The sequence below is a fragment of the Panthera pardus genome, unplaced genomic scaffold (assembly GCF_024362965.1).
Source record: "Panthera pardus isolate Hobbes unplaced genomic scaffold, ASM2436296v1 HiC_scaffold_17, whole genome shotgun sequence".
In the NCBI taxonomy this organism is placed as follows: Eukaryota; Metazoa; Chordata; class Mammalia; order Carnivora; family Felidae; genus Panthera; species Panthera pardus.
The window spans coordinates 86,909,626-86,932,238 of record NW_026526732.1 but is presented as its reverse complement, the minus strand read 5'-3'; the positions used below and the strand labels follow the sequence as shown (position 1 = coordinate 86,932,238).

At 38.4% G+C, this 22,613-nt stretch overlaps 1 pseudogene; it reads left to right on the top strand.

Annotated features, from left to right (window-relative positions):
- Positions 1 to 1,049: 1,049 nt before the first annotated feature.
- LOC109248247 (coiled-coil domain-containing protein 112-like) lies at positions 1,050 to 22,209 on the top strand (annotated as a pseudogene).
- The last annotated feature ends 404 nt before the right edge of the window (positions 22,210 to 22,613 follow it).

Below are 22,613 nucleotides of genomic sequence, written 5' to 3'. Positions count from 1 at the left end.
GTGAGATCAAGCCCCATCTTGGGGCTCATACCCCATGATCATGAGATCATGCTCAGCTTGGAGGCTCCTTAAGATTCTCTCTCTCCCTCTCTCTCTGCCCTCCCCACTCTAAATAAATAAAATAAAATAAAATAAAATAAAATAAAATAAAATAAAATAAAATAAAATAAAATAAAATAAAATAAAATAAAATAAATAAAATAAAATAAAATAAAATAAAATAAAATAAAATAAAATAAAATAAAATAAAATAAAAATCAGCCAAGGAAACTAACAAACAAAGACCAAGCTCACAAATACAAAGAACAGATTGGCTGTTGTGGGGCCCAGGGGTTAAAATGGGTGAAGGGGGTCAAAAGGTACAAACTTCCATATATAAAATGAATGAGTCATGAGGATATAATGTACAGAATGGTGACTAGAGTTAATAATACTGTATTGCATATTTGAAAGTGACTGAGAGGAAAATCTTAAGTCTTCATTATAAAACAAAAAATTAAAAGTTATAACTATGTATGATAAAGGATGTTAATGAGATTTATTGTGGTGATCAGTCATTATGTATACAAATATTGAATCATTATATTGTACACCTGAAACTAATACAATGTTATATGCCAAATATACCTCAAAAAAAAAGAGTAGAGGAAGGAGTTAAGATGGTGGAATAGTAGGGGGACCCTATGCTTGCCTCAACCCTGAGACACAGATAAATATCAAATCATTCTGAACACCCAAGAAATTGATGTCCAATTTCTTGGACTGAGAGATCAAATTGTACAACTAGAGGGAGAGAAAAGGCCACATCATGGAAGGTAGAAGGTGTGGAGATGTGATTTGGGGGAGAAAAGAATCATGGGTGCTGTAGAGGGGAGGGAGCCCTGAATATGGACAGAGGGTAGAGAGAGAGAGAGAGCAAACAACACACAGGGGATCACACAATAAAAACACTTGTCCAAAACCATTGACAGGAAAAATGAGACGGGCTGATTATTGTGAATTTTTACAACCACTGGGGCTCAAAGACTGAAGTTTTAGAAGTCTGCACCATGGCCAGTGTGGAGCCCAGTGGGTGCAGTGGTGCTCCTGTGGAGAAGGAAGGTGGAGGCCCAGGAGTGGAAGGTGTAATCTGAGGATCTGCTGGGATGCACTGGGAGAGAAGTTTCTCCCTTCTTGGAGTGCATCTGGGAGAGATGGCACTGTATCTCAGGGGACAAAAGAGTCAGCAAGTGCTATTATGCTACCCAGTTTCTTAGCATAGGGGCAGAGACACCTGCTGAGGGCAGCTAACCTGGACACCAGCTTTTTGCTGCACTTTACTCTAAACTCCAAGCTCCTACATGTTGGTGTGACTGCCCTTCTGGACAAACTGGCACTAGCCCCAGCACAGCAAGACCCTCCCCAGAGAGTTAGCGTGGGTCTGTGCCATGCCAGGTCCCTGAAGTTCAGAGTTTTGAAACTCAGCTTGTGTGCCTGAGATAAAACACAGGTTCACTGTGCTGCTGGGTGGGCGGATGGCCCAGATACAGACAGGGTGAAGGCAGAGAACTGAGGGATACCTGGAATACATGAGAAAGGGGAGATTGTTTGTTCTTCTGTGAGGGCTTCCTGAACAGTGGAAGCATAAACTCCCCTCTCTGAGTTGAGAGAGTTGGCTAATGCCATTTTTCTCCCCCACCTACCAGCACTGACAGACTTCAGTGAGCATCACAGGGCCCACAGTGGAGGCTGGAGCCACCTACACTAAGTCCCACCCCCCTGTGCTCTGCAAGTGCTTCTTTACATGGGCAAGTATGCCTGAAAACCAGAGCAGCGGGCCCTTCCACAGAAGACCAGCACAAATGGCCTTGCACACACAAGTCTACTGACCACAGAGTGCTGCAAAGCTTCTGCTCCAGTAGAAATAGAGTTGGGGCTTTTTTAACAAGCAGACAGAGCACAACTAGTTAAAACTCACCACATGCTGAATAAGGTCCAAACACTCCCCACTGCAGGAAAGTCCTCTACTGAGGACTGACTTGAGGGAAGGAGCAGCCAAAACACAGAATCAGAGCACACACAGCATACACCAGAAACGCTTCCTAAAGTGCCAGGACCTGGACAATATATGACCTTTTCTTCGGAAAGCCATTACTCTTAGGAGAAGGAAATATAACAGGCTTTCCTAACACAGAGAAGAAGATAGAGAGCTAGACGAAATGCCAAGATGGAGGAATTCATCCCAAAAGAAAAAACAATAAAAGATCATGGCCAGGGATCTAATTGAACGAGATATAAATAATATCCCTGATCCAGAATTTAAAACAATAATCATAAAGATACTAGCTGGGCTTTAGGAAAGCACAGTAGACTCCAGGGAACCCCTTACTACAGAGATAAAAGACCTAAAAACTAGTCAAGCCAAAATAAAAAATTCTATAACTGAGATGTGAAACCACCTGGATGTAATGACCACAAGAATGGAAGAAATAGGGGAATGAATGCATGATACAGAAGATAAAATTACGGAAAACACTGAAGCTGAAAGGAAGAGGGAAAGAAAAATATTGGATCATAAATGTAGACTTATGGAACTTAGTAACTCCATAAAGCATAATAACATTTGTATCATAGGAGTCCCAGAAGAAGCAAAGAGGGAAGAGGGGGCAGAAGATTTATTTGAGCAAATTAGAGCTGAAAACTCCCCAATCTGGGGAAGGAAACAGACATTCAAATCCAGGAGGCACAGGTAACTCCTATCAAAATCAACAAAAGCAGGATAACATCATGACATATTGTAGTAAAATTTGCAAAACACAGACATAAGGAAAAAATCCTGAAAACAGCAAGGGAAAAGGAATCCCTAACTTACAAGGGAAGACAAATAATGTTAGCAGCAGACCTATCCACAGAAACTTGGCAGGCCAGAAAGGAGTGGCATGATAAATTCAACATCTGAATGGAAAAATATGCAGCCAAGAATACTTTATCCAGCAAGGTTGGATAGAAAATTTGAACAGACCCATAACCAGTAAAGAAATTGAATCAGTAATCAAAAATCTCCCCCCGCAAAAAACAAAAGTCCAGGGCCAGATGGCTTCCCAAGGAAATTCTACCAAATATTTAAAGAAGTTAACATCTATTCTTCTCAAACTGTTCCAAAAAATAGAAATGGAAGGAAAACTTCCAAACTCATTCTACAAGTCCAGCATTACCTTGATTCCAAAACCAGACAAAGACCCTACTAAAAGAGAATTACAGGCTAATATGTCTTGTGAACATGAATGTAAAAACTCTCAACAAAATACTAGCAAATTGCATCCAACAGTATACTAAAAGAATCATTCACCATGATCAAATGGGATTTATTGCTAGGCAGTAAGGGTAGTTCAATATTTGCAAATCAATCAATGTGATACACTGCATTAATGAAAGTACTTTCTCAACGGCTTTTTTGCATCTACTGGGAGGATCATATTGTTCTTATCCTTTCTTTTATTAATGCATTGTATCACATTGATTGATTCCTGATAAAAACCCTCAGTAAAGTAGGGATAGAGGGAACATACCTCAACATCATATACAAAAGACCCACAGGTAATATCATCATCAATGGGGAAAAACTGACAGCTCTTCCTCTATGGTCAGGAACAAGACAGGGATGTCCACTGTCACATTGTTAACAAAGTACTGGAAGTGGTAGCCTCAGCAATCAGACAATAAAACAAAATAAAAGGCATTCAAATCAGCAAAGAACAAGTCAAACTTTCACTATTTGCAGATGACCCAAAAGATTCCACCAAAGAATTGCCTGAACTGATACAAATTCAGCAGTCACAGGGTACAAAATCAATGTGCAGAAATCTTTTGCATTTCTATACATCAATAATGAAGCAACAGAAAGAGAAATCAAGGAATCAATCCCATTCACAACTATACCAAAAACAACTCTGAAAACTATAAAAAAACTTATGAAAAAAAAACTGAAGAGAACACAAAAAAATGGCAAAACATTCCATGCTCATGGATTGGAAGAACAAACACTGTTAAAATGTCTATACTACCCAAAACAATCTACACATTTAATGCAATCCCTATAAAAATACCACCAGCATTTTTCACAGAGCTAGAAGAAACAATCCTAAAATTTGTATGGAACCACAAAAGACTCCAAATAGCTAAAGCAATCCTGAAAAAGAAACACCAAGCTGGAGGCATCACAGTTCCAGATTTCAAGCTATATTAAAAAGCTGTAGTTACCAAGACTGTATGGTACTGACACAAAAACAGACACATAGATAATGGAACAGAATAGAAAACCCAAAAATGGATCCACAAATGTATGGCCAACTAATCTTCGACAAAGCAGGAAAGAATATCCAATGGAAAAAAGACTGTATCTTCAATAGATGGTGCTGGGAGAATTGGACAGCAACATGCAGAAGAATGAAACTGGTCCACTTTCTTATACCACACACAAAAAATAAATTCAAAATGGATGAAAGACCTAAATGTGAGATAGGAAACCATCAAAATCCTAGAAGGAAACACAGGCAGCAACATCTTTGATCTTGGCTGCAACAACTTCTTACTAGATACTTCTCCTGAGGAAAGAGAAACAAAAGCAAAAGTGAACTATTGGGACTTCATCAAGATAAAAAGCTTCTGCACAGTGAAGGAACCAATCAACAAAACTAAAAGGCAACATTCAGAATGGGAGAAGATATTTGCAAATGACATGTCTGATGAAGGATTAGTATCCGAAATCTATGAAGAATTTATCAAACTCAACATCGAAAAAACCCACAAATCATCCAGTGAAGAAATGGGCAGAAGACATGAACAGATACTTTTCCAAAGAAGACATCCAGATACTAACAGACACACGAAAAGATTCTCAACATCACTCATCATGAAGAAAATAGAAATCAAAATCACAATGAGATACCATCTCACACTGTCCAAATGGCTAGAATTAACAAGGAGGCAACAGATGTTGGTGAGGATACAGAGAAAGGGGAATTCTCTTACACCCTTGGTGGGAATGCAAACTGGTGCAGCCACTCCGGAAAACACTAGGGAGATTCCTCAAAAAGTTAAAAATAGAAATACCCTGTGACCCAGCAATTGTACTATTGGGTACTTACACAAAGAACACACAAATACTGTTTCAAAGGGGCACATGCACCCCAATGTTTATATCAGCACTATAAACAGTAGCTAAATTATGGAAACAGCCCAAATGTCCATTAGCTAATGAATGGATAAAGAAGTTGTGGTATATACACACAATGGATTATTATTCGGCCATCAAAAAGAATGAAATCTTGCCATTTGTAATGACATGGAGGGAGCTAAATAAGTCAGTCAGAGAAAGACAATTACCATGTAATTTCACTCATATGTAGAATGTAAGAAACAAAACAGATGAATGTAGGAGAAAAAAAGATGGTGACAAACCATAAGGGGGACTTATAACTATAGAGAACAAACTGAGTGTTGCTAGAGGGGAGGTGGTGGGGGATGGGCTAAATGGGTGATGGGTATTGAGGAGGGCACTTGTGATGAGCACTGGGTGATACATATATATAAATGATCAATCACTAAATTCTACTCCCAAAACTAATATTACACTATATGTTAACTAACTACTATTTAAAAACTTGAAACATCAAAAAACACACAAAAAATGGTATGACTCATAAATAAAACTGCTAAAAATTTTTTAAAAAGAAAAAAGAGTAGATACAATTTAGACCCTGAAACCATATCAATAAACTTTGCACTCTTAAAAATTAGGTAAGTTAAAATTTATTTCTAAAAATATCTGAAGTTAACCAGTATTTAAAAAAAATTTTTTTTATATTTACTTATTTTTGAGAGAGCACAAGTTGGGAAGGAGCAGAGAGAGAATGAGACATAGGATCTGAAGCAGGCTCCAGGCTTTGAGCTGTCAGCACAGAGACCGATGTGGGGCTCAAATCCACAAACCGTAAGATCATGACCTGAGCCGAAGTCAGACACAACCTACTGAGCCACCCAGGCGCCCCTGAAGTTATCTAGTATTTTCATCCACTTCTCAAAACCAAGAATCTAACTACACATCAAGTATGGGTTGATATCTATTTTCCAACACCTTGGGTTTTTTTGTCACCAAGTTATCTGACTATAGTATTCTAAATTGAAAGTTCCCCTCATTACATTGAAATTATCTCTCTATTGTTTAATGCCATCTATTGTTGCTGGATAGAAATCTGCTTGGTTTAATGTTTAATTACCATTTTTACCATTACCATTTGGTAATCTGTCTTTTCTCCCAGTACCTGACACAAGTGTCTCTTAATTCTTGATTTTTCCTAGTTTAACTATGATGGGTCTAAGTGTGAATATGTTTTCAATAATCCTTCTTGGTTCTTAGAGTTCACTTTCAATTTGAGGATGCATGTCTTTATTCAATTTTCAAAAATTAATTTTTTTCTCTTTCTTACTTTTTTGTGATTCTATTATTTCCTTTTGGAAGTCTAACTTGCCTTTTAGTCTATCCTATATATTTCTTAAAATATATTTTTTTGTCTAAATTAGGGTGCATTTGAGAGTTAAAAGGAATGCCACTGATAATTACATCATTTAACATTTTTTTTCAGATTTTATACCTTATGCTGTGATCTTGGTGAATCCTCAGTAATACTTTCCAATTTATTATTTTCTCTTTTATTGTCTCTGTTCCAAAGTTTACCAAATGCTTAGAATTTTTATTTCAATCAATAGATTTTTAATTTCCAATGTCTAGTCCTTCTACTTTTAACTTATCTGACTTGTTTCATTCTGGTTTTTTACTGTCTTTATATAATTTTTTACTATATATATATATATATATATATATATAATTAATTTTCATTTTAATCCTTAAGCATTCGAAGCATGTGTTTTCTAAAGCTTTGGCTGGATAGTTTCATAAAATTTCATCTGGAATGAAATTTTGTTACAATTGTTGATTTTTGGCTAGGTCACATTCATAGAATTAGAATTCTCCTTGTTTTGAAATTTTGTTCTGCAGCCTCATTTTGAATGAGATATCCATCCCTCTTTCTTCTTTTTCCTCACACTTCTCTGTCCAGTGGTTTTGGAGCTTTGTTCTCTCAACTTCCTGAACCTCAGCTTTAACCCAGATACTGTACACAATTGCAGAACACCTGCCTGTGGTCTCAGTAGGGACAGGACATCAGGTCTCTGGTCATGGGCATTTGGCCCAGTTCCTTAGGTGCATGGAGTGTTTGGTCCTCCTGCTTTTGAAGCAGTCTACAGTCATCACCCCAGGTAGTGGGGGGCTGCACATTTCCAACCTCCGTTCACCAGAAGGAGCCTCACCTTGCTCCTGTTTTCAAACCTGGTTCCAGTCTTCGGATTTCCATGGAACACCTTCAGTTTTCCTTCACTGAACTGCCAGCTGCCACTGCCTGCTTCAGGACTAGAGCCCAGCATGCCTGTGACCTCGGATCTACCCAGCTCTGCGTTTTTCTTCTATTTCTGTACACAGCAATGCTTAACAGGTTTTGAACCTGTGTTTTAGGTGTTTCCTTTTATATCTTTATATACTTTTGCTATGTATTGGATCCAGGGGGTACATTAAAGCAGGAACTAACTGTTCTATTGTGACCAGAGTAGATACAATTTTAAAATAAAGAAGTACACTGTATTTTTCTTAAGCTAAAACAGGTGATGGTAAAATATCCAGATTTACCAAATTTGGAGGACATTCAGAGGTATGTATTCTTTGTGTAAGTCTCTGAAACATTTTTATAAATGTGCAAAAATGGTAGTACTAAATGGGATGAACAGAACCTTTTGTCCATTGGATTGTTTAAAATATTTTTTGCCAAACTGCAGTTATTTCTTTCCTAAATTATATCATATGGAAATCCTTTCTATTAGCAGAAGCACTTCCTGGTACTATATGACATTGTGACTTGTCTATTTTGAGATGAGACTTATATTACTCAGTTAGAAAGACAAAAGATTAAATTTTCCATGGAAAATAATTATGGACTCCGCAGAAAAAAAAAGGACAGAGGAAAAAGCACATTCACTCCAGTGTTTTGAATAGTGCCTGGCCCTTAGTAAATATTTGTGGAAAAAATGAAAGGATCTGAGACTCACACCATTGCTGGTTAGCACTATGGAGTCAAGGGATTCGGGTAGGGAACACAGCATGGATGGGACAGAGATGAGCACAGCATCAGGGCTCACAGATCTAAGGTAATGGATCAGGTAAGAGGGAGAGGTGAAGTGAAGCACAAAGTTCGTATAATTGTCAGGGTGTTTGTTGTTTTATAACCCGGTTGTAAAAAACAGTGATTTTTTTATTTTGACATTTTTATGTGGTTGTGAGTTTTCTGAGTCACATCAAAACCATTATGTCAACTCAGCCATGTCTAAATGTCCTGCTTCCCATTTTGAGCCTATTTTCCTGAGCTCTACTCGTCACTCAGAGATGCGGAGACAGGCCACAGTGTGAGGTTATATATAGATATCCTCCATACTGTGAGGGGAACACATTTGGAGGGAAGAAGTACATGAGTCATCCCCGGCTGCAGTCTCTGGACTGTGGAACCTAAATAGAAGGTCCATTCAAGGCTATATTGGAATGAATAGCAGTTTCTAGCAACACAGCTTTACCAATCTTTATCTCAGCCAAGCCCCTATAGGACAAACAAGAGAATAGGTTGGATCTTAAGGAATCAGCCAGGAGTGACTATGGTTGAGTCACGGTAGCCTCAGCTCCAGCTCTGCTACCATCTCAGCCCCTGTGCACAACAGCAGTGGGGTTTCGGCTTCTGAACTGCTTATGTGGGAAATAGGTAAGGATCTCTCTTTGAATTACTTATTCCCAAGGCCCATTCCCAAGAGAAGAACTCTTCAATAGCTACTGACTCAACTACTTTATCATATGAAAGGAAACTACAGTATGTGAAAATATTTTAATGCACAGGTCTCATTTAGCAGTACAAAGTTTTCTCCCCGTCATTGTATATTCTAAGTGACAACATACTCTACAGCTGAACACAAATATGTTCCCTTTAATTCTTCCCAGGTTGACACTTGCTCTCAACTTATTAGCCAAAGACTGATGATGATAGTAAAGAGAACTTTGAGCAATCTCCTGAATAGGTGGGGAAACCAGTTCCAGCAGGTTAAAATGACTCCTACTTCTTAGACTGGTTTCTAGGGACTCAGAATCTATATAAACACTGTGAGGAAGTTGGACCAAGACTAAATCAATCAGAATTAAAGACTGTACAAGAAAGACGGGGAGGGGAGTTACACCACAAATTCTCATGTCTCTTGGCTTTATTGCCGCAGTATTTCAAAAGGGTCATAGTTGCGGGGCACCTGGATGTCTCAGTTGGTTGAGTGACTTCGGCTCAGGTCATGATCTCATGGTTCATGGGTTTGAGCCCCATGTCGGCTCTGTGCTGACAGCTCAGAGCTTGGAGCCTGCTTTGGATTCTGTGTCTTCCTCTCTCTCTGCCCCTCTCCATCCCCCTCTTTCTCAAAAATAAAAATGAAACCTTAAAAAAAATTTTTTTTAAAGGGGTCACAGTTGCTTCTTTAATTTGTGTCATTGAAAAGGATCAGCCAGGGCAATGATTTATTCATCCCTGTGATTCATATATTATCTCAACGGGGAGGCAAAGCATTTATGTTTGTTTAGTGCTTTGTGCATGGGATTTTCCTTCCACTATCTCAGTTTTCCCTCACATTTTCCCACACAGCTTATCATTTTACATATAAGGAAATTACAGATGGGAGGTAAATAACTTGGCCAAGGCCATCAGCTTTAAGTATGAGAGCTAGTACTGAAACTCAGGAAGGCCATATAGTATAATGGGTAAGAGGGTGGAATGTTGAACCCAGCTTTCCATTTAGTCACTTCTGTCTGGCTTTTGTCAAGCTACTCAACCTACCTGTGCCTCAGTTAACTCAGTTTTAAATTGGAAATAATAATCATACCTCCTCCTGAGGTTGTTATAAGTTAAGAATTTATAGCATAGTTTGACACATAGTCATTTTTGCTTATAATTGGTGGGAGTATAAATGGGTATTTCCTCTTTGGGAAGGCAATTTGGTATTTGCTTAAATAGGAAGTCTAATACATCATCATTATTATGGTTGTTAAAATTGAAATATGATTGAGAAATATATGAAAAAACTTATCCTCCAGATATACTCACACACATGCATAAAAGTATTTATACAGGATGTTCATTTTGGCACCATTAGTAATAGCAAAAATTGGGAAAACAGAAACTTTAATTAGGAACAGATTATATTAAGATACACAAAACGTACTATATGACCTCCAAGTTATATTGCTAACTGAAAGAAAAGGTGGCATATTATTTGCACAATTCTGCCATTTGGATTTGAGTGTGTGTAATACAATATCAATACTTATATGTACATTAAGTATATCTTGAATTATGTACAAGAAACTCTTTACCATTGGTAGGCTTTGGAAAAAGAGGTTGAAGAGTTATTTTTTTATGCAATTTTTTAAATACAATGGAACTAATTTTTAAAAATACTACAGTATTGCATTATTAAACAAATGAGAATTATTAGTTACTCATGTGCAGTTGGATTGACTTAATCCCCCAATCTTGGTAGGCAAGACCCTTTTAGTGAAATGTAGGGGCTTGTAAGAACCAGACTGTCCACGTAAAGCAGCTATAATCAATTCTGAGATCCAGAGGATGCCTCTGAGTATCAAAGAAAGACTGGAACTCACTATACTTTTGTCAGCACAATTAGGATTTAAAATAAACATCTAGCATCTGTATTTCTTTCACATCTTATGACTCTATCTAAATTCTGCTATTTCTTCTGCCTCATCTCTGTATTAGTCAGCTCAGACTGCTATAACAAAATATCATGACTGGATGGCTTAAATAGCAGGAATTTATTTCTCACAGTTCTGGAGGCTAGCAAGTCCAAGATTGAGGAGCTGGCTGATTTAGTTTCCTGAATTCTCTGGTGAGGGCCTTTTTTCTGTCTTGCAGATGTCTGCCTTCTCACTGTTTCACATGGGGTGGGATTAGATGAAGCTCTCTCACATCTCTTCTTATAAGGGCACTAATCACATCAAGTGGCCACACACCCTTGTGACCTCATCTAAACTTGATTACTCACCAAGAGTCACATCTCCAAATACCATCATATTAGGAGTTAGAGCTTCAATAGGTGAATTTTGTGGGGATGCAATTCAGTCTATAGCACTTTTACTTGAGCTAAAATATTAAGCTTATTAAGTTTTATAGTAGGATACTGTCTTATCAGCTTATTGTTTTCTAAAATTTATGGAATTTCCTTAATCAGCCATACAGAATGCCTGTAATCCAGGTCAATTGCCTAGAGCACATACTCTTAAACAATATGTGCTTAAATGGTGCATACTGAAACTCTGGTAGAGAAGTGGTTAAGGCAGATTGTCTTGGGTTATGCATCTATTCACTACTGTATATACGCCAAATTCTCCTAATGTCTTTTCCTTAAAAAAGGTCTTCCCTGACACTAGATGGAAAGAAGAGGACATCCTCCACCCCTTTAACTCTTGATAGGTCTAAGAAGAAAATTAACACTGCTATCACAATTTGTAACTGTTTTATTTTTGTATCTTTTTTACTTTATTTTATGACTCCTGTACAAACTGTAAGCTCCATGAAGGCTGGGACTATGCCTATTTTGTTCACAAGTGTGTCCCCAAGCCAGCACAAACACTCGCTAAATATGAACCAATGTTCTTGGATCAAGTTAGATCATAAGAAGGCTACATTTTCAGACAGTGACATGTCATTGCTTTTGTAGAACTGTCTCTCAGTTGTTGGCCATGGATTTTTATCTTGGGTTACTTTCAAAACTAACCACGTAAATTTAGCTATTCATTGTGAAACCAATATTGATGTTGTTTTTGATATTCTATTCCTGCTATTGTCACACAGGAGACAGGTTTCTCCCAGGAAACTTTTATCCCCCAAACATTTATAGGTGATTATTTTACATTATAAATTATAAAACACTCATTAAATATAATTAAGTTTCCATCCTTATCATGGCTAGGAGAAAACTCCAGGTTTTATGCTCGAACATAGCCACCTTGTGGACTCTTATTGTAGGCTTCCCTCTCCCACTTTAGGTACTGTTTTATGAGTCTTATTGTAAATAACTCCTCCTTTGAATAATTCATCTCAAATGAAATAAAATGTGAGTACACTACATTGATGAAAATAAGTTATATTATATTGGTTTTATTTGTGTTATCATTTTCCCATTTTACTAGGTTTTTGCTGCTAAGATTTGGGTCCATGACATATTTTGGTTTCTGGCTCAATACTATCAGCATCTGGTCTCTCTTTGTCCTTACTCTTTTCTCTATTTTCTCCTGTTCCCTCCCACCAAAATGCTGTTACCAAAGACATCTTTCTTTCCCATTATGCCACTGTGGCTGCCACCTCCTCTATCACGAACTGTCCCATAAGATCCTACAGTGTACCACGTGCACTTGCTTCCTTGGGGTGTGCCTGCTTCTTCTTTGTCCTATTTCTAGCGTTCTCTTGGTTTCATCTTCTCTACTTTACAATACCTCTAATGCTCCCGTAACACAAACTGTTACCAATAGAAAATCCACGTCATTTATTTCTTCTGTAATAACCCTTGAAATCCACTTACTGATAAAAATAATTTTAAACCTTAGGAATAATACTCATCTATCACTATCCAGATTTTCTATATTCATAGATTAGATTATAATTATAGTGCTTTATTTCATTAGTTGTATTGATAAATAGTTCTATGTAATTGTAAATCAAGAATTAGAAGTAGTCCCTTAACCATCTCTTATCCAAACCAAAACTATATATTATTTGATATGTAGTATATATATACTATATAGCACGAAGACACATGCATATACACTTTCCTCAAAATCCTTTCAGAATGACATAAAATAATAAATTTACCAAAAGACAAAATGATGAGAGGGAATTAGAAAACTGGGAAAACATACTGTTAATTTGGCAACTGATTAACTACTTTTCTGTTAAGTATAAGGTAAGAATTCAAGTCTGAGAAGAACTAAGTTTGAATCTTTCACATTAAGCTTCCTCAAGTGTACAGGTATAAAAATGAATTATAATTGAGCATAGTGTTCCAAATTCATTACTTAGAACATAACAAAGCAGGTACTAAATTGAATTCAAGAATGAAACTAAAGAAGATATCATAGGAAGATAAACTAGAATCTTGTAAAATTAAAGACCCTGTTTTTCATATAAATTGTTTAGTTGAACTTGCTTAACTAGGAGTGTGGAAGAAAATCGCAAAGTGTCTTTACTTTAGACATGGTTGTATTCACTAACATGCTTCAACCTGGTAATAAATCAGCCTGGGAACCTTTTACATAAAGGGATGTCAGTATAAATTAGCTTTTACATTTTATCGTAAGTAGTATCATCATAAAATATTTAATCAAGACACTAAAGCTGTCAAAGTAGGTAGATAATTTGAGACCTGGTATGTTAAAAAAAAAAATCCAATTCTTTCATGTCGGGATTTTTCCTAGTTATATAAATTTTGATCTGTGACTTTAACAGAACTTGCCACAGTAACAACAATAGATAACTCGTTTACAAATTATAACTATAACAAATGTTTGGCAATCAGAGATGCTAATTAAATACTTTGGTTAGAAACTAACTAGAACAGACTGAATTTAAGGAAAACGAACACCAAAATGCTTTGTCCTATTTTGTTCTGCAACAACAACAAAATATTCTTACCATATAGATGGTTTTTTCTATTCTTTCTTTTTTATTTAGGTTATCTTTCCATATATTTTTCAATTGTTTCATGGATTTGGATAATAATAATAATAATAATAATAATGGTAATTTGACTTTACCTACAAGATCAACATTGATCTTTTCCACACTCTTCTTAGGCAGGGAGACAGGAAACAGATGAAGAAACTGAAACCTAGAAAGGTCAATGGGTGTCCCTTCTGTTCTGGCTTCATATATTCAGAAAGCAACAAGTGCTCATCTTTTGGCTGCTTGTCAGCCATCTTGCTTGCCTCTTTCTAGTGGAGGATCCTTGTTTTCCTTTTCACTGGCTCTTTGACTCACAGGCTGCACCAGTTAACTGTTTCCTGCCTGGGGCTCTTCTTGCCTTCTTCTATGACTGTTTTAGCTCTGCATTTCTGAATGTGATCTTCAACTTTAATATTTGTTCTTTGCCTCCATACAACCACAGAGGCCCTGAAAGCCACTTCCTGCCATCTGCCCAAGTTCCTTGAGCCTGTGTCAGCCAGGTCAGCTCTGTGTAGCCTCCAACCATGAGAGGAAGATCAGATTTCCTGCCATGGAGCAATGAAATCTGGATGATAATGCCATTGAAAGCACTTTTGGAAAATGCCATTCAAATTGTTGAAAATGACAGCCATCACAAATTCTTGACTATTTTCAGTCATTACCAGCCTGGCTACATTGATCAAACAAACATATTGTGAAGGTAGATGTGTGAATTCCTCTTACTTTTTAAAACTGAAGTAATAAATTCCCCAGGTATAGACTTCAAACATCTGTTGACTTAATTAGAGAAGAAATGCTTCATGGATGAATTCTTTTCTTAAACTTGGTTGCCTTTTCAACAGATGATACAGCTAAAACAATAGGTAGGGAGCAGGTGTGGGGTAGTCTGAGTCCTAGCTCGCGATTGGCAAAATTCTGACTACAGAGTGAAGTCATTAAAGATGTTGTCAGTGAGATTGATGATGTTACACATTTTGAAACAGTCCTTGACAAATTATATAAAATGCACACTTCTTCTCCAAAGACACATCATGAAATGTAGCAAAATGCAACACATAATACACCCTTTTTTCAGGGGCAAGGATTTTATTAGTTAACTGAGGCACATTCAGATTGAGTGAAGACAGGTTCTGAAATAATTCTACTAAAATATGTCATTGTAAATGGTTCAGAGTCAAATGGAAAGAGAAGCATGAATGATTTAAAAGGGGGGGTGTTTAGCACACAATCCTCCTCCAGAGTATGATTCCCCTTCCATATTGGAGTGGGGAAGGGAGGCCTTGCAGAAACAGGTCCCAAGGGTTGTGAGATCATGGATAATAAACCTGCCTCCAGAGTGCCTACCAGTCCATGTGTTGATCTGAGTTTCTTAAGCAGGAGTGATATGCCTTGTCATGTGAAGAAATCAGAGGCATATCTTCCCAGATGGATTGGGTCACATTTTACCTCCTCTGCCTCCAACAGTTGGTGACTTAAAATATTATTTTGTATTAAAAGAGAAAGAGAGGAGAGCCGGGTTGGCTCAGTCAGTTAAGCATCCAACTTCAGCTCAGGTTATGATCTTATGGTTCGTGAGTTCGAGTCCTGCATCTGGCTCTGTGCTGACAGTTCAGAGCCTGGAGCCTGCTTTGGATTCTGTGTCTCCCTCTATCTCTGCCCCTCTCCTGCTCACTCTCTGTCTCTCTCTCTCTTGCTCTCTCAAAAATAAATAAACATTAAAAAATTTTAAAAGAGAAACAGATATAGGATATATAATTTTAAGTTTCCATGTACTTTTAAAATAAAGAATAATAGGGGCACCTGGGTGGCTCAGTCGGTTTAGTGTCTGATTTTGGCTCAGGTCATGATCTCATGGTTTGAGGGTTCGAGAGTTCAAGTCCCACATCAGGCTCTGTGCTGACAGCTGGAGCCTGCTTTGGATTCTGTGTCTCCTTCTCTCTATGCCCCTCCCCTGCTCATACTCTGTCTCTCAAAAATAAATAAACATTAAAAAATTTTTTAATTAAAAAACTAAACTAAAGAATAATATTCAAAGAAATCTTGTGCTTGCATTGATTGACCATCTCTTCAACTAACGGGATGCATTTACCTTTGATTTAAAGATACCTATACTTGGGGCGCCTGGGTGGCGCAGTCGGTTAAGCGTCCGACTTCAGCCAGGTCACGATCTCGCGGTCTGTGAGTTCGAGCCCCGCGTCAGGCTCTGGGCTGATGGCTCGGAGCCTGGAGCCTGTTTCCGATTCTGTGTCTCCCTCTCTCTCTGCCCCTCCCCCGTTCATGCTCTGTCTCTCTCTGTCCCAAAAATAAATAAAAAACGTTGAAAAAAAATTAAAAAAAAAAAAAAAAAATAAAGATACCTATACAGACATGCTGAAAAAGAATGGAAAGATATTAAAAAAAACTGTGTATCTACATATGGAGTCAGAATGGACAGGTAAAGAACAACCTTAGGAAGACTGAAGCAACTCTAGAAACCAAGGCTGAAATCCATGCAAGTCTGAATAAATAAGCTAGTTCTCTTCCTTATTTCCTACCTGCCTCTTTTCCATAGAACTAAAGCAGAAAGTCATTGAGTCTCAGGGTTCAGAGAGACTTTTTAGGGCCATTGAATCCAATCTTATTACATAAACATTCCACAAGAGTCTTAAGAAGTGGTTTTCAAGGGTCTTCTGGAATACTTTCAAAAACAAAGAACTCATTACTATTTAAGGAAGCTCTTTCTACCTTCCAGGAATGGGAATTGTTTAGAAGTACAGGGTCCATTGAACACTGGTTTCTAAAGTCAGATAGCAAGAAAGAAAATGGGCCTAAGAAATCAATTTATCCTGCCTTCTCATTCAGTGCTTTATTCACAAAACTTTAGTAGAAATACTTGATTATAAATTGGTCTAAAGGAAACTGACTTGGCAGCTGTAAGGGAGGTCCTAATTCAAGCCAGAGAGAAAAGAACAGATGACATCATAGGAAGTTATGAAATCTAATTCAGCAGAGAAACAGTCAGAGTGTTGACCACAGCCTCAGACAACTCACTCCACTAGTGGCTCATAGGGCTTTTTTACTGAAGAATATTTCCGCCTTTGTTCCTCATTTTCCTCTCCTGGGTTCAAGAGTTTGCAGGTGTCCCAGATACACATCATTACCTTGTTGGTGGGGGGGTAATATTTTGAAGTTATTGTCCTATTTTTGAATCAACAAAATTAAAGAATCTACACTAAATCACAAGCAATTCTGGCATTCTACAGAAAATTCTACAAAAAAAACAAAAATTACAGTGATTCTATAATTACCCTCAATTCTAGAGAGTAAACTGCATGTCACTTTCAAGTAAAAAAAAAGGAACTTAGGACATCATTTTGAAGTGAGAAAAGCATTGCACTTATAATTAAGCCATGGATTCTTCTCTCTTATCAAGCACAGAACTTCTTATAAACATTTTATTTGTATTTTATACATTTGTTTCATAATATCCACCACTCTAGGATATCATCACCAGTCCCTTTTAATGCCATATTAACTGGAAGTCTATACAAAGATAGGATATGTATGAAAGCCAACCAAATTTGGGGATCTACAGACTGACATTTAGCTCCTACTCACCACCAACTAACATGAAGGCTTATAGAGGAATGTGCCTGGGCCACGAATATGCATAGAATTCTCCATCAAATCTCTTCCTATTAGTGACACCATGAGGAAAATCATCCTATTCAAACAATAGCAGAAGAAATTCTAGTGATCCAAACCTTTTTAAAGCATGACTAGACATCCTAGGATAAGGAGACATGTGAGAAATACCACTAGCATTAAAGAGAACAAGCAAGGCCAACATACAAAACACTGACTTGAGGAATTAATAATAATCTGAGGTATAAACTATCTTGAATTTACGTATACTAAGTTCTCCATTCTAACAGCCTTAAGAGGTAGATACTGTATTACCTCATTTTATGGAAGAAGAAATTAAGGTACGGTGCAGCCACAGGCCTGGCTACACATGCAGGGAACAGTCTGTTCCTTCTATGAAGTGTCCCCTGTGCGAACCCCTAGGCCCACCTGGCTAGAGTGGCTCCAGCATGTCTAAGAGAAAAGAATTCAGAATGGAATTCAATCATCTCAGCTTCAAAACAGAAAGCTGAAAGCTACTGGGAATGAGAAAGCTAAGATAATGCTTAAAGCAGACAATTTTTTTAAATCAAATTATTAGCAGAAAAAGATAGTCTTTTCTACAACCAAAAAAAAAGAGACTATTATTGAACATATTGTAGTGGAAGAATTGGAATATAAATTATTGGCAGGAAACTAGGAAGAGCGAAAATCTAGCAACAATTGGCCCAAATGCATAATAATGTAAAGAGACTCCAGCATTAGTGAAAAGAAGTGAAAATTACATGTAATTTTATTGAAAGCTCAGAGAAATAATGGAAACAGTTGAAAATGCAATGAACACTCTTAAATAAGAGCAGAGGTTGATATATGAAGAGCTTATTAAAGAAGAGAAAACAACCAATGACTTGAGTGCCATATCCAGAAAAACTGACACACAGCCTTTGGATCACTCAGAAACACAGAGTTTTCACAGCCACGTCCAGAAAAGTTCCCGTAGACAAAGTACCATCACACGCTTTCAAGAGAAGTGCAGATTCTGAAAAATTCTTTCAGCAAACCGGAGGATGACATGGGCACTGGACAATTATGATTACCAGAACTTTGTAAAAGTGAGAAACAAACATAAACAGAAGCCAACATTAAAGGGAGAAGTTCCTTTTTTTTTTTTAATTTTTTAAATGTTTTTATTTGAGAGAGAGAGAGAGAGAGATAGCACATGAGCAGGGGAGGGGGGGAGAGAGAGAGAGAGAGAGGAGAGAGAGAGAGAGAGAGAGAGAGAGAATCTGAAGCAGTCTCCAGGCTCTGAGCTATCAGCACAGAGCCCGATGTGGGGCTTGAACTCATGAGATATGAGATCATGACCTGAGCTGAAGTCAGACGCTTAATTGACTGAGCCACCCAGACTCCCCTGGGAGAAGTTCTTAGAACACTACCCTGGAAGAACATAGTATGAAGTGGAACAGCAGAAGAAAATTATAGAAAAATTCTGTTTCTAGAAGAAAGAGAAATAAAGTCTGTTAAGAACTGTAAAACTAAGGGGTGCCTGGGTAGCTCAGTTGGTTAAGTGTCCGATTCTTGATTTCAGCTCAGGTCATGATCTCATGATTTGTGGGCTCCAGCCCCATGTCAGGCTTTGGGCTTACAGCACAGAGCCTGCTTGGCATTCTCTCTCTCCCTCTCTCTCTACCCCTCCCCGGCTTACTCTCTCTGTCTCTCAAAATAAATAAACTTAAAAAAAAAAAAAAAAAGAACTGGAAAACAAACTGGAAAACTGCAAAAAGGTAGGGAGTTTTCAAGTTAAAGACAGATGATATACTTCTGCTTGTTCGTGATAAACAAGAAGATGATGAAAGTAAAAAGAGGAACAAAGAAGAAACAAATTTCCAGTTGAAGCTTGCAAAAAACAGGAACAGGAAAGTATATAAATGTCAATGAAATACACTTTTCATGTTTAAAAGAAGAGAATGAGAAAAGTGTAGCAGAAAGAGCATGGATGCTCATTTAAACTAAAGTTACTAGTAGAAAGTTACACCCAGGAGAAGAAAAAATAGGAAGACTTTTGAGGCTTGAAAAGGAGATATGGGCAAAGGCAGAAAAAAGGAAAACTGCTGCCAGGTTTCAAGAAAGAGATTTACATAAACTTAAATAAAAATTTCTGGATAGGCAGGGCGCCTGCGTAACTCAGTCAGTTGAGTGTTCCCCTCTTGATTTAGGTTCAGTTCACGATCTCAGGGTTGTAGGATCAAGCCCCATGTCAGGCTCTGCACTGAGTGTGAAGCCTGCTTTGGATTCTCTCTCCCTCTCCCTCAGTCCCTCTCCCTACTCACTCTCTCTCTCTCTCTCTCTCTCTCTCTCAAATACAGAAAAGAAAGAAAGTAAGAAAGAAAGATCTAGATAGGCAAAGGAAGAGGAGAGGACAGAAAACCAAGAAGACTGGAAAAATTAATAGTGAAAACATGCTAGTAGATATCCCTCTAGGCTTTACAAACTTATCAAAGTTTGGAAAGAATGGACCAAATATATAGGGCCAAGTTCTGGGACACTTCTGCCTATTCCCCACTGGGCACAGGATACTGTGAGAAAGGAATAAACAGAGACCCAGAAAGAGCTCCTAAGTGTTAAAAATGCGAATAAGTTCTGGCACAGACACTCAGATCAATGGAACGAAATAGAGAACCCAGAACTGGACCCACAAATATATGGCCAACTTATCTTTGACAAAGCAGGAAAGAATATCCAATGGAATAAAGACAGTCTCTTCAGCAAGTGGTGCTGGGAAAACTGGACAATGACATGAAGAAAAATGAACCTCAACCACTTTCTCACACCATACACAAAAATAAACTCAAAATGGATGAAAGACCTCAGTGTAAGACAGGAAGCCATCAAAATCCTCCAGGAGAGAGCAGGCAAAAACCCCTTTGATCTTGGCTGCAGCAACTTCTTACTCAACACATCTTCAGAGGCAAGGGAAACAAAAGCAAAAAATGAACAATTGGGACCTCATCAAAATAAAAAATCTTCTGTACGAGTGAAGGAAACAATCAGCAAAACTAAAAGGCAACTGGCAGAACGGGAGAAGATATTTGCAAACGATATATCAGCTAAAGGGTTAGTATCCAAAATCTATAAAGAACTTATCAAACTCAACACCCAAAAACAAGTAATCCAGTGAAGAAATGGGCAAAAGACATGAATAGACACTTCTCCAAAGAAGACGTCCAGATGGCCAACTGACACATGAAAAAATGCTCAACATCACTCATCATCAGGGAAATACAAATCAAAACCCCAGTGAGATATCACCTCACACCTGTCAGAATGGCTGACATCAACAACTCAGGCAACAACAGATGTTGGCGAGGATGCGGAGAAAGAGGATCTCTTTTGCATTGTTGGTGGCAATGCAAGCTGGTGAAGCCACTCTGGAAAACAGTATGGAGGTGCCTCAAAAAAATAAAAATAGAACTACCCTACAACCCAGCAATTGTACTACTAGGCATTTATCCAAGGGATACAGGTGTACTGTTTCAAAGGGGCACATGCACCCCAATGTTTATAGTAGTACTATCCACAATAGCCAAAGTATGGAAAGAGCCCAAATGCCCCTCAATGGATGAATGGATAAAGAAAATGTGGTATATATATACAATGGAGTATTACTCAGAAATCAAAAATAATGAAATCTTGCCATTTGCAACAGTGTGGATGGCACTGGAGGGTATGATGCTAAGCGAAATTAGTCAGAGAAAGAGAAGTATCATATGACTTCACTCATATGAGGACTTTAAGATACAAAACAGATGAACATAAGGGAAGGGAAGCAAAAATAATATAAAAACATGGAGGGGGACAAAACATAAGAGACTCTTAAATATGGAGAACAAACACAGGGTTACTAGAGGGGTTGTGGGAGGGGGGGTGGGCTAAATGGGTAAGGGGCACTAAGGAATCTACTCCTAAAATCATTGTTGCACGATATGCTAACTTGGATGTAAATTAAAATAAATAAATAAATAAATAAATAACATCAGATAAGAAGACATACAACAGAAAACAATAAACAGAACAATCTTGTGCACGTAAAAAAAAATGCGAATAAGTTCAATAAAACAATATAAGGACCAGAAAACTATTTCCCAGAGCTACCAAGATAGTGAGTAGTTCCAGGGGATTCCGTTTACACATTCAGTCATCTGCGGTGACTGAATCTAGCAGTTACTAGAGCCGTTCCCATGGTTAGGGAATCAGGTTGCTGCTGCTGCAAAGGGCCTGCGGTGACAGCTACCTCTGGTCCCTGAGCTCACCTAAGAACACAACCTGACAGCACCTTGCCTGCTCCCCTGCAGCACCTTTTGCCTCCTACTCTGGGGATTCCTTGTGGTTGCTGAGGAACTTCTTGGCACCAACAACTACACAACCTGCAATTATTGAGGGGTTACCCCACGGAACAGTCCTTGACCAAAAGGAGAGGGGACTGGGCAAACACTCTTTCCCTTCAGAGGGACTGTGTGGAGATGCATACCTTTCAGTTTCTTTTCTGAAGCTATGCTGTGGGACCTAGGACCCAGCACTCGGCTTTCATGAAGCTGTGGCCTTCTCGGTAATACTCTTTCCTCTCTTGCCTCACACCTGTTCCTCTCACTCCTGGTTCTCTGGTACTGCACTCCCCAGTAGTAAGATTTTACCTCAGGTGCTGTCTTCTAGAAAATCCAGTCCAACACAATATAGTCTTCGAGAAGGGCAGAATCGGTCCTGAGATGTTACAGTCATGACCACTCTTCCCGGAAGAAACTGCATCTCGTGGGATCTCGGGAGTTCTTCTGTGGTAGGCTGGGGAGTCCTGAGATGAGAAACACCTGAGTGCTGGGTGCCAGAGGCACCTGAGCTCCTCCGTAAGGCATCTGGCTCACGCCACCTATCAGCCAAACCCCAGCGCTCCCGGAAGCATTGGCTCCCCCTGCCCCTTCAGAGTCACAGTGCAGTGGGCCTTGCCCCAGGGGCCTGGCCATCTGTGGGGGAATAGGCTCTTGCCCAAAGGTGGTGCAGGAGCCAACCACTGAGGCCAGACGTAGGGCAGCAACTGTACATATGTGGGCTGCAAATCCATAGATTTCCAGGAAGGCTCACCATGTACCCAGACAAGGAATGAAATAAGACCAT